This window comes from Fukomys damarensis, unplaced genomic scaffold (genome assembly GCF_012274545.1).
Source record: "Fukomys damarensis isolate Sample0158 unplaced genomic scaffold, DMR_v1.0_HiC HiC_scaffold_30, whole genome shotgun sequence".
Taxonomy (NCBI): domain Eukaryota; kingdom Metazoa; phylum Chordata; class Mammalia; order Rodentia; family Bathyergidae; genus Fukomys; species Fukomys damarensis.
In genome coordinates this window covers 59,011,520-59,026,005 of record NW_022900942.1, presented here as the reverse complement: position 1 = coordinate 59,026,005, position 14,486 = coordinate 59,011,520, and the positions used below count along the sequence as shown (strand labels likewise).

At 43.3% G+C, this 14,486-nt stretch overlaps 1 long non-coding RNA gene across 1 annotated transcript; it reads right to left on the bottom strand.

Moving 5' to 3' along the window:
- Window positions 1-12,904: 12,904 nt before the first annotated feature.
- On the bottom strand, window positions 12,905-14,266 carry LOC117283776. The gene is made up of 3 exons (XR_004514817.1): window positions 13,779-14,266; window positions 13,346-13,629; window positions 12,905-13,198 (listed from the first exon to the last, which is right to left on the bottom strand). It is a non-coding gene; the product is annotated as an uncharacterized LOC117283776 (long non-coding RNA).
- Between the last annotated feature and the right edge of the window lie 220 nt (window positions 14,267-14,486).

Below are 14,486 nucleotides of genomic sequence, written 5' to 3'. Positions count from 1 at the left end.
CTGTGGAATGGAATACCAGTTAACAATGAAAATAAAACAGTTGCTGATTAGATGCCTACTAGGGATGAATCTAAACATTACACAAAGTAAAGAAGCTCTACACAAATTACATATTGCTTGGATTCCATCTAGAAAAATTAAACAAACCCAGCATGAGAAAAACCGGATCAAATCATTGCTGAAGTCAGGGGTGGGGAGGTTGACAAAAAAAGAAAATACGAAAACTTTTTGGGATAATAAAAGTGTGTAATGCGATTGTGGATCTCGAGTGCACCGATGTTATGTTGAACTGTGCACTTCAGATGGATCTATTTGACTATTTAAAAATCATTGCATTACAAATGGTTCCAGGTCCTACTTCACGTCCAATACAAACTTAATCTGAAATGGATCATAGGCCCAAATGTACAGGCCAAAATTTTAAACTTCTAACAGAAAAGAGGAGAAAATCTTTATGAGGGCAGTGCAAGCAGATATTTGAGACGCAGAAATCACTAACCGTAACAGGAAAAATGGATAACTTTGACTCTTACAGCACAGCAGCATATTCAAATCACCTGGAGTATAAACCCAAAACCAAAACCCAACACTTACTCAGGACTAACAAAATTATAATATCTTCCTGAATTGATTTTCAAGGCACAAACATCTCTCACATGCATACCCTAACATCTCTAAATACAAAATAATTGTTTTATTTGCATATGAATAAAATGGGAAAAACTCACTAAGTTGCACATAGATATAGTAATCTATTCGCTTTGCATTCTGTGTTATATACCAGGAACAGTGTTAGATGCTTGGTTAGGAAAAGACTTAAACACAAAAAAGATTTAAATTTAAATCCCTGGCCACAACTTGGGGATGTAGCCAGAGTTCCAGGTAGGATAAAAGTTGTATAACTATACGAAGTGGGGATACAAAGAGGGAAATCACACCAAGTGTGAGGACCAGGGAGAGGAGTTGAAAAAGTTCTCAGGGAAGAAGAAAGGATCTGCATTTGATCCCATTCTTGAAGGATGACTGATTAGGTGTGATCTGGTTGTCCTGAGACAACTAGTGCCACATTTTCTCCCGCCCGTCCTGCTGTCTCCACACACACACACACACACACACACACACACACACACACACACACACACTTTTGTGTATTCCAGGCAGCAAGTGTTTTTCTTCCAAGTCCTAAGGTAGTCATACCTGCCTTGCAAAGATTCTTTTCCTACCTGTCAGATTGATACCAAAACAGAGCAATCGAAAACACTTCTGGGAGAAGATCCACCCTCATTTCTGTTTCTTATCTCAGGAGGTCCAGGGAGACCTGAAAGACCCATGCTGGTTCCTCAGATTGCTCCTTTATTGCTTTCCCCGAGGGTGAGCACAAAAGCCATGGATCTTCCAAAGCTCACACGGTCAGGACAGAATTCCTGATAAAGGATTATTTCAGTTCTCTAGTAACTATTTCCTCTTACAGTTCTCTTGCCCCCTGACTTATTTCCTACAAGGTCCTGTTAAACTTACCAGTCTAGTGAGTTGGAACTCGACTCCCCTGTTTCCTCTTTTTCTTTTAGAGGCCAGAAGTTGATTATATAATTCCTCCATCTCCAGAGAAATATAGAAACACAAAAGAGAGCTTTTGCTCTTTGTGCTATTAGCACTTTAAGAAAATATGCCGCTGATAAGCTGATTTCAGGACAATGGGCACTTGGTGGGAGGAAATTATCTATACCAAGGTGATTCTGTAATAGTAGTAGTAATTTGTAAAGGAGAAGGATATCTAAGGATACTCATCTATTTCCCAGAGCAAGATGACAGATAGATGTTAGACAGATAGATAGATAGATGTCAGTATACTTATAGGCATACCATGGAGACTATTCAGGTTCAGTTCTGGACCACTGAAATAAAGCAAATGTCACAATGAATGGAGTTGCATGAACTTTTTGGCTTTTCCACACATACCAGTTATATTTATACTTCACTGTAGTCTGTAAGTATGCAATAGCATTATGCTTTAAAAACAACATGTATTCCTTAATTTTAAAAACACTGTAAATTGCCAAAATATGTCATTGATCATCTAAAGTGGTCAGCAAGTCTTGGTCTTTTTGCTGGTGGGAGTTGCCTCAAGGTGAGGCTGTGACTGCCAGGGTGGTAGACGCTGAAGGTTGGGGTGGCTGTGTCAACTCCTTAAAATAAGACAATGAAGTTTTTCATGTTAGTTGGCTGTCCTTTTTCATGAAAGATTTCTCTGGTATGTAATGCTTTCTGGTAGCATTTTTTCCCCATACAATGAGACTTCTTTTGAAATTGGAGTCAGTCCTCTCAAATGCTCCAGTTGCTTTATCAACTGAGCTTTTCTAGTATTCTACATCCTTTGTTGCCGTTTCAGCAATGTGCACAACATCTTCTGCAGGAGTGGATTCCATTTCAAGAAACTGCTTTACTCGTTCAATTCCTGTTCAAAGTTGGATCCCGAGATTGCAGTAATTCAGGCACACCTTGGGGCTCCATTTCTAATTCTGGTCCTTGTAATTTCCGCCACATCGTGGTTATTCCTCCACTGAAGTCTTGAGCTCCTCAAAGTCATTGGAAGCAACTTCTTCCAAACTCCTGTTACTATTAATATTTTGACCTCCTCCCATGCATCATTAATGTCCTTAACCTGATCTATCAGAGAACTCATTACCTGTACCAGCTACGGCCTTACCAAATGTATTTCATGGGTAATGAGACTTGGAAGTTAACATTGCTCCTCAATCCTCAGGCTACAGAATAGATACTGTATGTGTGGGCACGAGAGCAATATTAATCTCATTGTACCTCTCCACCAGAGCTCTTGGGTAGCTAAACACTGTCAACAAACAATGACATTATGAAAGGGATCTTTCTTTCTGAGCAGTAGGTATCAGCAGCGGGCTTTAGCATTTCAGTAAACCATGTTATAAACAGTCATGCTATCACCTAACCTACCCTTGCCATTTATAGAGCACCAGCAGAATAGGGTTAGTCCAGGGGTTCAAGGGTTATTGGAATGGTAGAGGAGCACTAGCTTTAACCCTAAGTCACAAGCAGTGCTATCCCCTACTGAGAAAGCCAGCCTGTTCTCTGAAGCCAGGCACTGGAGAGATCCAGCTACAAAAGTTCTGAATGGCATCTTCTTCTGGTACAGGGCTGCTACATTGACAGTGGAAATCTGTTGTTCAGTGTGGCTGCCTTTACCTTGCTCTTACCTAGGTCTTCTGGATAACTTGTTGCAGCTTCTATATCAGCACTGGCTAATTCTCCTTGGAGTTTTGTTTTGGAGACAGTTTCTTCCTTTCTTCCTTTCTTCCTTTCTTCCTCTCCCGTGCTGCTCTCCGTCTTCACAAAGTTGAAAATGAGAGGCTCAGTTTGGATTAGGCTTTGCTTTCAGGAAATATTCTATCTGGTTTGATTTTATTTCTAGACCCAGAAAACTCTCCACATCACCCATGAGATTATTTCTCCATCTTACCATTTGTGCGTTTCCTGGAGTAGCACTTTGCATTTCCGTCAAGAACCCTTCTTTTGAATTCGCGACTTGGCTGACTGGTACAAGAGGCTCAGCTCTGAGCCTCTCTTGGCTTCCAGCATGCCTTCCTCACCCAGCATGATCATTTCTAGCTTTTGCTTTAAAGCAAGAGGTGTGTGGTTCTTCCTTTCACTTGTACACTTTGAGGCCTCTGGAGGGCTAAGAACTGACCTGATTTCTGTATTGCTGTGTCTCAGAGAAGAGGAAGCCCAAGAGAGGAAGGGAGGTGGGGAACAGCTGGTTGATGGGGAAGTCAGAGCACATACATTTAAGTTTCTCATCTCATTTTTTCTTTCAAGTTTTAATTTTTATTAGTCGCATTTGTGGTACATAACGATGACCTTCATCACGGGAGCTGGTACATGTATGTAACACATCTTAATTCTCTTCATGTCCCTTTCCCTTACTCTTCCTCTCTAGCCTGTCATCTTCTGTTGGCACAGCAGGTGAAGCTCCCCCCAAATTACAGCTGCCACACCAAAGATCACCGATCATAGATCACCATGAAATACATCATAGTCAAAAATGGGAGCCATTGTGAGAATTTCCCAAGTGTAACACAGAGGCACAAAGTAATGCCTGCTCTTGGGACGATGCCACCAACAGGCCTGCCCACTGCAGGGTGGACACAAACCTTCAGTTTGTAAAGAACACAATAAGTATGCACAGTGCAATCAAAGTGCGGTTGTACGTCTCCATCCGCATCTGTCCGCCTGCCCTTGGAGTCAAACAAATGCATCTCCGGGGCTCGTCTCCTCCCGTGCCCGAGGACATAGGAGGCCTGTGGTTCATTCCCGTTCAGAGCGGTCACTCCTGAGGGGCGCACTCACATCTCGTCTGTGCCTCGCACCCTTCCCACTACTTCCCCAAATGCCTCCTGGCCTTTGCGCAGTGAGCCAGTCGGGCTCCCAGAAAAAAAACCCTCATTCTTTCCCAATGGTGCCTCCCAAGACAGATGTTCTATATCAAGAACACCATGTCCTGCCCCGAGGACTAAGCCAGCAAAAACTCACTATCAGTCCTTGCCTTCAGGAGATGATGTCATGTTGTAGAGATGCGAGCTACAATCTCCCCCCAGAGGCGGAAGCCAGCATGACTCACAGGGGACCGGCCAGGCAGCGGGGGAGCCATCACCCTGGATGTGATGAGTGGCTCCGGTGTGTAAGCCAGTCTCTCGGCCTAGGACACGAGAAGTGGATTCCGCAGCGCCTCGGCTGATAAACCGGTTCCCAGTGCCCTCTTGCAGGTCCCTCCCCTGAGGCAGGGTGAGCCACTGTCCTCTGCTATATTTGGGATCACCCTGGCCCCACATCTGGGCCAGGAGCAGAACTTCGTGCTTCCACAGGGCACTCTGGTAAGTGAGATGCTCAGGGGTGACCAGCAGCCCAGGAACAGGACAGTCACAAAGCCAAGTTTTCTCCCCAACAGGGCAGGCCTGGTGGTCCCCACTCAAAGGTGCTTACTCTTACTTTGTGTACAGCACATTTAGTGCTCTGACTTCTGAGCCCAGGGCATTCAAAGTAGTTGGTCCTCAGGGTAGACTGGAACTGGCTAGGGACAGGTTAGTGACATGGCCTGGAACATAGTAGATGCACAATGCATTTTGTTGAACAGTTGAATGATCATGTCATCAAAAAGGTGACACTAGCCAGTCATGGTGGTGCAGGCTTGTAATCCCAACAGGCTGGGAGGCTGAGGCAGGTGGATTGCAAGTTCAAGCCCAACTTGGGCAACTTAGTGATTTAGTGGGACCTTGTCTGGAAATAAAAAATAAAAAGGGCTGGGAATGTAGCTCAGTGGAAAGGCCTGGGGTTCAATCCTAAGGACCAAAAATTTAAAAAGTGCGACTAACAGGTAGAGGGGTCCCAGGAAAGCCACTTGGTCTGCGTCTGTTAAAGTTGATGCTATCAGGTGTTGGATACGAAAACTTCAGGACAAGGGAAAGAACTCAGAATTGCAAAGTGCTACTGTGTAGTAGGCTTCACATCCATCAACTCAATTACTCATGTACATCCCCCTGGGAGGAGCTAAAACACCATTTTTCAAATGCAGGATGGATGTGAAGTGGTTTTCCCCAGGTCCTTCACCAGAAAGGGGCAGCCCCCAGCCCCAAATGTGTTGGCCTCAAGGTCTGCACATCACAGCGGATGGCTCTGTCTCCTCCCCTATAGAAAACTCGTGGCACTGCTGATCAAAGCAGCAGAACTAAACCCTGTGGACTAGAACTCCTCTCTGCATGAATAAGGGTTGTACTTACAGCAAGGTGTGCCTTTGTGTTGTTCATAAGGAAAAGGTTTAGAAAGCCAGGAATCATAAGCCACAAGGTGGAGTTGGGGGTACTGGGTGGAGCTAAGCAAATAAACCATCTTTACGGAGCCTCAAACATGAGAAAAGTATCATTTGCATATAGATGAACGATACACTTGCCTCTGCCTGGAATCATTTTTCACTTTCTCCTTCTCTTAAACAAACTTTTATTTATCTTTCAAGTCATGCCTTAGCTGCCACTTGCTATGGGAAGTCCCCACTGACCCCTACACTAAGTGACTCACCCCCATTGTACGTTCTTAGGCTGTCCCCTGTCCTCCATTATTTTAATTATTGTTTATGATCTGTCTTCCTTGCTAGGCAGCAAATTCTCCAGGAACAGTAGTAACTATTTTCTTAGCACTTAACACAGTCCCTGGAAAACTGCCAAAAATGCTCATTAAATAAATGTATGGAAGAATAAGTGACAAACTAATCACAGATTCTTCTAAGAAACTCTCCTTGAACGAGTCATTAAGTGGATTGAAGAGCCATTCCTTTAACTGTTCTCCCTGTTTCTTCCAACAACCACTGATGAATGGCCACTGTGCATCAGACTCATGCTGCCCTGTGTAACCCACTGCATCCGTTCATAGGTCTACAGCCCCTATAATGTTTTGTGCACGTCTGCCTCCCCTATGAGAAAGCTACCAGCACCTAGAACTTACAGTTCGTGTGTTGTTCATGATGCACTATAAGAATCTGACATAACGAGTGGCACAGAACTTTCTAAATATATGTGAAAGGGCAAGGAAAAGATTTTAAATTGAAGCTAGGCATGGTGGTGCACACCTATAATCCTAGCACTTGGAAGGCTGAGACAGGAGGGTCGCTGCAAGTCCAAGGCCAGCCTGAACTACATAATGAGACTGTGTCTCTAGGGAAAAAAAAGATTTAAAGTCGATTCAACCATTTAGAAATCAATTTGGAAAAACAAGCTGTATACTTTAAAATACTTATGCCCAGTAATTCCAATGCCAGCTAAATAGCTCATTCAAATTTAAATAAAAGTATCTGTATTAAAAATATTCATCATCCATACTAGCAGAAACTGGGAATTGAGTACATGTCTATCTGGAGAAGGAAGGTTAAGTAGTCTATGGTACATATGTCTACACGTTGGGATGCTGTTCAGGCTAATAAATGATGCTAAGGAAGACCATGGGATAGAAATTATAAAATAATGTTATAGAATAACAGTTATTTTAAATATCATATTCATTTTTTTGTTTTTTTAAAAGGTAAAGTAAGCTAGCTATAGAAACGATACCTAAAAGAACTATGCTGCCTGTAATTTCAGCACTGTGGAAAGCTGAGGCAGGAAGATTGCAAGTGTGACCTCAACTAGGGCAACTTACTGAGATTTCTTTATCTCAAAATAAAAAATATAAATGGCTGGGGATGTACCTCAGTGTGAACGTCAACTCAGTGTCAACGCCTGGTGAATAAAAAAAAAAAAAAGAAAAAAAAAGAAAGAAAAGAAAAAAGAAAGAAGGAAGGAAAGAAAGAAAAGAAAAAAGAAAGAAGGAAGGAAGGAAGGAAGAAAGAGAGAGGAAATATACCCCAATTTCCTGTGCTTTACAAATGATTAACTGGCATTTTTATTTCCTTGTGCTTAAGTGATGTGCAAATTTTTAAATGTATTTTCTCATTTTATAATAAAATAATATTACTAAAGACTTCCATTTCAAGTATTACAGACTAATAGGAACCAAAGTTTTCCTCTCATCTTAAATAACTACAAAACAAATGAAACATCAGTTCTACGTTTTGGACAGCACAGGAGAACAGTCTCTGGAGGAAGGTAAATGAACACAGAGAGCTCTGTGGCTGCCAAGGGAGAGGGACCCCTGCACGGTGCACAGCAGACAGAGTCCAGAGTGCCAGAGGCTGGAGCAGCGAGGGGAGGGCCAGTGCAAGCTGCTGGAGAGAGAGAGACAGAGAGACAGAGGGAGAGGGGGGGGGGACTGGGAACTGCAGAGCATGGCCCTTGCGTTTCCTGTTGAGTTCTAACCTGTGCACCCCTGTGAAGAAGCTTGCAAGAACAGGAAAGAACCACTTTAAGTGAGCAGGCTTTTTCTGTTAGAGGTTCTGAGATTGCTAATTCAGTTATAGGTCTATTCAGATTTTATGTTCCTTGAGTACTTTGGGTAGTTTATATCTTTCTAGAAAGTTGTCTATTTCCTGTGGAATATCTGCTTTGTTGACAGCAAAGAGTTTCCTCAAAATACATGTCTACCATATTTTATAGTTACTATGTAGCTATCTTAAACCAGTGCTCTTTTTTTTTTTTCTTTACTAATGCTCTTTATTACTTCACGTTGATTCAGGTTAGCATCTGGTATCTTTTCAATTCAGCCTTAAGGACTTTTTTTAGTACTCCTCATAGAGCATGTTTGCAGTAACAAATTTTGGTTTTGCTCACACAGAATGCCCTAATGTTTCCCTCATTTTTGAAGCATACTTGCAGTAGATGGAATTTTTGACAGTGGGTTCTACCTGCCCATCCTCAGCACTTTAATATACCATCCTTCTTCCTCTGACTTCTGCTCCTTCTGATGGCAAGTCCAGTTATCTCGGCAAGAATCTCTCATATTGATGCGTTGTGTTTTCCACGTGCTGCTCTCAGGATTCTTTTCTTGCCTCCCGTTTTCAGCAATTGGCTATGATGTGTATAGACGTGGATATCTTTGAGTTTATCTTCAGGTTCATCCCACTTGGATTTTGTTGAGTCATGTGTTGATAAATGTGTTTCATCAAATTTAGTAGGCTTTCAGCCATTACTTTTCAAATATTCTTTCTTTTTTTCCTCTCTCCTTTTAAAACTCATGGTATGCATATGTTGCTACAGTTAATATACATTTTTCCCCTCATAAATCTTTAATTATGTTTTTTCTTATTTTTTCTGGTTTTTCAATTTTTCTTTTAATGTTTTTTAAATGATTTCTTTTAGTTCTCTGAACATACTTGTGTTAGCCACCCTTCCATCACTGTAACAAAATACTGGGGACAATGAACTTAAACGAGGAAATGAGGCAGGAAGTGCATAAAAGAAGTCCCTGATGGAGGCTCAGGGACAGAAGGTAAAGAGAAAGCTAGCTCTCCAAAACTGGTTCTACCAAGAGAGCACACCTGGCAAAGAGCTTTCATCTCTGACACCAAAGCTCTTGCTGCCAATTTAAAAGGGGCCCTTCATAATCCAAAACCATGAGTGTAGGGCAATGGCACATGAAACTGGAGCAGCTTCTAAGGAAAATGGTGTGGGTAGTAATGCACTATAGAAGTACATGCACAAGGCCTCCAGGTATCCAAAGAGTCACCAGCTCATGGCCTCCAGAAGCAGAGGCCAAAGCAAGGAAGAGGAAATTGGAGGACGCTGTGCTTATGTGGGTATGGGGGACACTCATGAGCTGGAAAAAAAATGTGTAAGAGACCTGAGGGATTCATCAATAACAAATGAACAGGGCCAGGGAGCATCAGCAGGCTCAGCTGCTAAAAATACAGGCCATGCAGTCAGATTTGGATTTCACTTGATCTTAGCCAAAAGGCCGAGAAGCGATCAGATTTGGATTTCAGATGAACACTGAATCCTGTTTTGGCGTAAGTATACTCCAAACACGGTACAGGACATTCTTGTATTTAAAAGTTACTTTTGTTGATACCAAATTTACATCCACTTGGATGTCTTGTGTCTTGTCTGTGACTCCATTTACAGCACCCCCGAAGCCCGAAGAATCCAGTTCCTGTCACACAGATATCCAGAAATGTCACCATCACTAAAATGCCATGCCAGCACCTTGAGTCATGCGCCCTTGATGGATCGTGCAGCCCTGAAAGTGTTTGCCTGTTAATACCTGAGTCTCTCCTGTTGCCAACAGAATTCCCAAGGAGACAGCAGAGCCAGTGAGTGTGTGCAAAGCCCCTAACACAGTGTTATATGCTTACTGTTTTCAAAAGAAACTATCCTGTGATTTGGGAGTTTCTTTACATTTTTTTTTTGGCAGTTTTAGCCAGCCTTCCTCTCACGTTTCCATTCGTTTTTTGTCATTTTTAAGGGTAGGGAGTGGAAAATTGACCAGCAGATTTGGAGGACTAAGATGCAGTCTTGTTATATTCTATAACGATGTACACCCCGTTCCGTAGAAAAATCCCGGCTTGTCCTTTCAATCTGGAAAGCAATTTCTCAACAGTTTGACCACATCCTTCCTTCTCTCTCAAGAGAGGCCGGGCTATCAGCAGGCCCTGCACAGCCCTGCAGTCAGGCCCCTCAGATGGGCTGGAGGCTGGTCATCCACACACAGCCTGTGAGCAGCTGGCGGAGGCTTCCAGGGAAAGCGGGCGGCCACATTGAAGCAAGCTGTGGAAGACGCTCTTGGTGTATCAGGTTCTCCACAGGATTGCAGTGGAGACTCGACCTCCACAGGCTGAGACCAGAAGGGGTCTGTGCCTATCTGTAAAACCCACTGATTTACTGTGGAGCGCCCTTGTCCACCCATGAGGGGCCCACCACGGCCTCCATTAAGCACACACGCTCAAAGATGCATGCATCGCTGCATGGCTCTCTGTAACAGATCCGCTTGATCCTTTTGAAGGTGAAACTTAAGTGCTACGGAAATAACAAATTTATGATATTCTTGGAGAATCTTTAAACCATAACACGTCTGGACGTTCTCCCCTTTTTTGACCATTACTCAAGGATTTCAGACTCTTTTTTTCGTACAGGAAATGTCTGAAGATGGGTTCTCTTCTAGCCCTTGCTAAATGTTTTTCTTCAAAGCTGTTGCCACTGGAGGCATGTCAAGAAAAAGTGATTCCTTCACAGTGTTTTACTTGATTACGCATGTAAGATCTAAGTATACCTGTGAGATATTCTGATGATGATTACAATAAAACTTTAGTAAAATTTAATGAAAAGGTACAATGTAAAATGTTACCCTAAGAATTTAGAAGGCTCAAAGTCAAGATTATTTGAAATCTTATACACGAATGTTCATTTAGTCACCTAAAAAATAAGTATATTGCTTCTTTTGATTACCTCAAAAAGCCTTATGGAGCTGATCAAGCTTCTAAAACTCCTTTGTTAGGTTGGCGTCTTTCAAAAGAAAAAAATTTTAAAAATGTTATGACTGTAAACTATAGTAAAAGTATGGGTAAGGTACACATATCTTAGCCAGTTACTTGCATTTAAATTTTGAAATTCTTTTGAAGTTTAATTGCCACTGCACGAGCTGGAGATGTTTCCACTGGTTTTAAGATGTTACATACAATGTTTCATACAATGAACACGCTGTCACGGCATCACCAAGGCGTAAAAATTGGACACAATGATCATATGGTTGGTGGGAGTAAGTTCCAGGCTTCTGTCCCACAGTGGAGTGTAGTTAAAATAGTTCATTATGGGGGCTGGGGATTTAGCTCAGTGTTTCCACCACCTGCCTTGCAGGCTCAAGGTCCCAAGTTTGATCCCTGGTACCAAAAAGGATTAAAAAGTTCATTAGTATTTCAAAATCGAAGGAAGGATGTTGAATGTTCCCAACACAAAGAAATGATAAATATTTAGGTGATGGATATGCTCATTACCCTTCCTGATTGGATCATCACGAAGTATAAACATGTATCAAAATGTAACCCTACACACCACAATATGTACGATTCCTATGGGCCAGTTAAGACAAAAGCACAAGCCTCATGGAATAGGTGTTACTAGTCTCATTTTACGAGAGCATGAAAACTTCTGTGTTATCACTTTCAAGGACATACAGCTTACGTTTTCACTGGAGTCTTTTCACACAGTACGTTTAGGTGAGGCATTATCTGTGAGGAGTGGCGCGTAAACGAACGCGTACGGCTCAGCGTTGTGTTAGTAAGACTGGTGATGCTGGCCGTGCTCTTTGGCATGCTGGATAGTAGTGCACGTGATGATCAAGAGGGAGAACTAACTCTGAAGGGGCCAGGAGACCCTGGAAAGCAACGTGACTCTGGCCTGCGTGGACAGCTGTCCCCGGAGTGTCACATCCTCAAGGCTGCCCCAGGCCAGTGGCCGAGGCTCCAGGCTGCAGTGCTATTTGTCCTGATGTGGTGGCCACTGAGGCTCCTCCATTACTGAAGGACAGGTGCCTCTTGGTGTAGCACCCTCACCATCCTGATTGGCCATTCTCTCCCCTTTGATCTAACAGTGTCTGAGCTTTATCAGGGTGCAGGGAGTCCGTGGGAACCTTGGAGGCTGCTATTAAAAAGCCAAGCTAATTAGGTAATTAAACCCTTCAGAAGAATCACCCAGATGAGGTGTGGTCATCAAGTAGCTGAATAAAATCAAGAGGAATTCTGGTATGACTAGGAAGCTACATCAATACCTAAACTAAGTATCATTTCCCCCCCTAGTTCCACTTCTACTTTTATCAGCACTGTACATGTTTGCATTATATGACGGTTTTCATTGTGGGTATTTGGTACACAGCACATCTTGATTCTTCCTTCCTTCCCATCCCAGTCCGTCTTCCCTCCATCTCCTGGTCCCCTCTGCAAAAGATCTATCTCCCTGTTTCCTTTTGTCTATCTTTTATTTTTCTCTTTACTTTATCTCTACTTTGGCTTTCTCATAGGAAAGACACCATAGGATGTTTATGTTAGTGTGTTTGATATATTTTACTTACCACTATGTTTTCAAAGTGGATCCTACAGATGACTCAAATTTATTCTTCTTTATAGCTGAGTAGTACTCCCCTGTGTGTGAATACCACATTTTCTTTGTCCATTCATCTGTTGATGGGTGTATAAGCTGCTCCCAAGATTTAGCAGTTATAAATTGTGCTGCTATAAACAGGGTATGCATGGATCACTATAACACGGTATCTTCAACTCTTTTGAGAAGATACCCACTAGGGGAATAACTGGCTCAAATAGGATTTCTCCTTTTAGTTCTTTGAGGGATCTCCATGCTGATTTCCGTAATGGTTATACTGGTTTACATTCCCACAAACAGCGTAGAAGGGTTTCTTTTACCACAGCCTCACCAGCATTTGTTAGTATTTGACTTCTTGATGTCGGCCATGCTTTCTGGGGTAAAGTGACACCCTCGGTGTTGTTTTAATTTGCATTTTTCTAATGGCCAATGGTGTTTAACTTTTACAACTCGCATTAGAAGTCAGGAAGCTCAAAGCCTGCGAAAGCACCATTCGCTCTTCCCCACCATGGATCCTGTCCCACCTGAGTGCCAGGCTGTGCAGCAGAATCCAGAGCTGCCCTGCGATCCATGTGCAGGCGCCATCTGGAGGAGTCGTCGTCCTTCAGGATTCCGTCCTAGTCCTGACTCATCCCTTCACCACTCCGGGCTAGACTCTCCTTACGTGGAAAAATAAATGAATTAGATGAAATAATAGAGCTCTACATCGTTTCGTCCTTCACACCTTCCCTTCAAATCCTGACTGCCACGTGACCCTGAGGAAAACGGCTGCCCACGTTTACTGTGGCTCTCCTCCTGTCACTTACCCTGAGCAGCGTGTGAGGGCGATGGGGTGTGGGGGAAGGAAGCCAGGGAGGGAACCCGGAAGGCAAGAAGAAACTCAAGGTCCGTTGAAGCCCAGGCTGTGATTTCCTCTCTGTCCTGAAATGGGGATTTCCCGAGCTTCTCAGCCAGTTTGACTTATCACTTCTTGTGGCAGCACCGATAATAATCAGTATAATTAACAATGGGCGTGCACCACATAAGCAGAAAGTCTCAACGGTACTTGGCAACCAAAAGTTTCATAAAGGAACTGTTGGCTTCATTTTGTCTGTGGGCAGGTACAGATAAAAAATAGAAAAGTTTGTTAAAATTATCCTAGAAACTCATCACTTTTCAAATAAAACAGCGAGCATGACTTCCAAATGCATGCATTTGAAGACACTGATGAGCAGCTCTTAGTGCTCACAGGATGCTTACCGAAGTCTAGGAAGTGAGATGGTCATTTGCAGAACTTCTCCACTCCAGAAAATTCTGAGACCACCTAAGCAGCATGTATTTTCCAAGGATGAATGGAGAAGGCCCTCCGGCGTCTCCCAGGAGGTACTGTGTGGGAGGGAGACTCAGTCTTAGCCAAGCCACAGTACCACAGCGAAGGGTCTTATGTGACCGGGGAGAGGATGGGCCAAGAAGTGTGAAGCCTAAGAGAACACCGCGGTTAGAAGAGGAAATTTAAGGGCTGAGAAGACCGGGCTGGGGCAGGCACCAGAGGGATGTGTGCTAATGCTGAGTACCTACTATGAGCTGGGTCCAGTCCAAGGGAACAAGAAAGGAACGAGGCCAACAGGGTCCCTGCCCTGCATGGAGCTTAGAGGTCAGCAAAGGAAGTAGCTGTAGCAGGAGTAGGTTCAAGCTGTGATTTCCCACTGTGCTCCCATCAGGACTTCCCAAGAATCAGAAAAGTTGTGACAAGTCAATGGCAGGGAGTAGTGACAAGTCAAAGTGCCAAGGAAGATGGGTTGGTCAGTTGTCAGTGGCGTAACGCCTTACACAAGCTGCTGTGGTAGCACAGGTCTGTAATTCCAGCGCTCTGGGAGGCTGAGGCTGGAGCACTGCAAGCTCAAGCCAGCTTAGGGACATAATGAGGCAATATCTCAAAAACAAAACAAAACAACCAAAACACAGTCT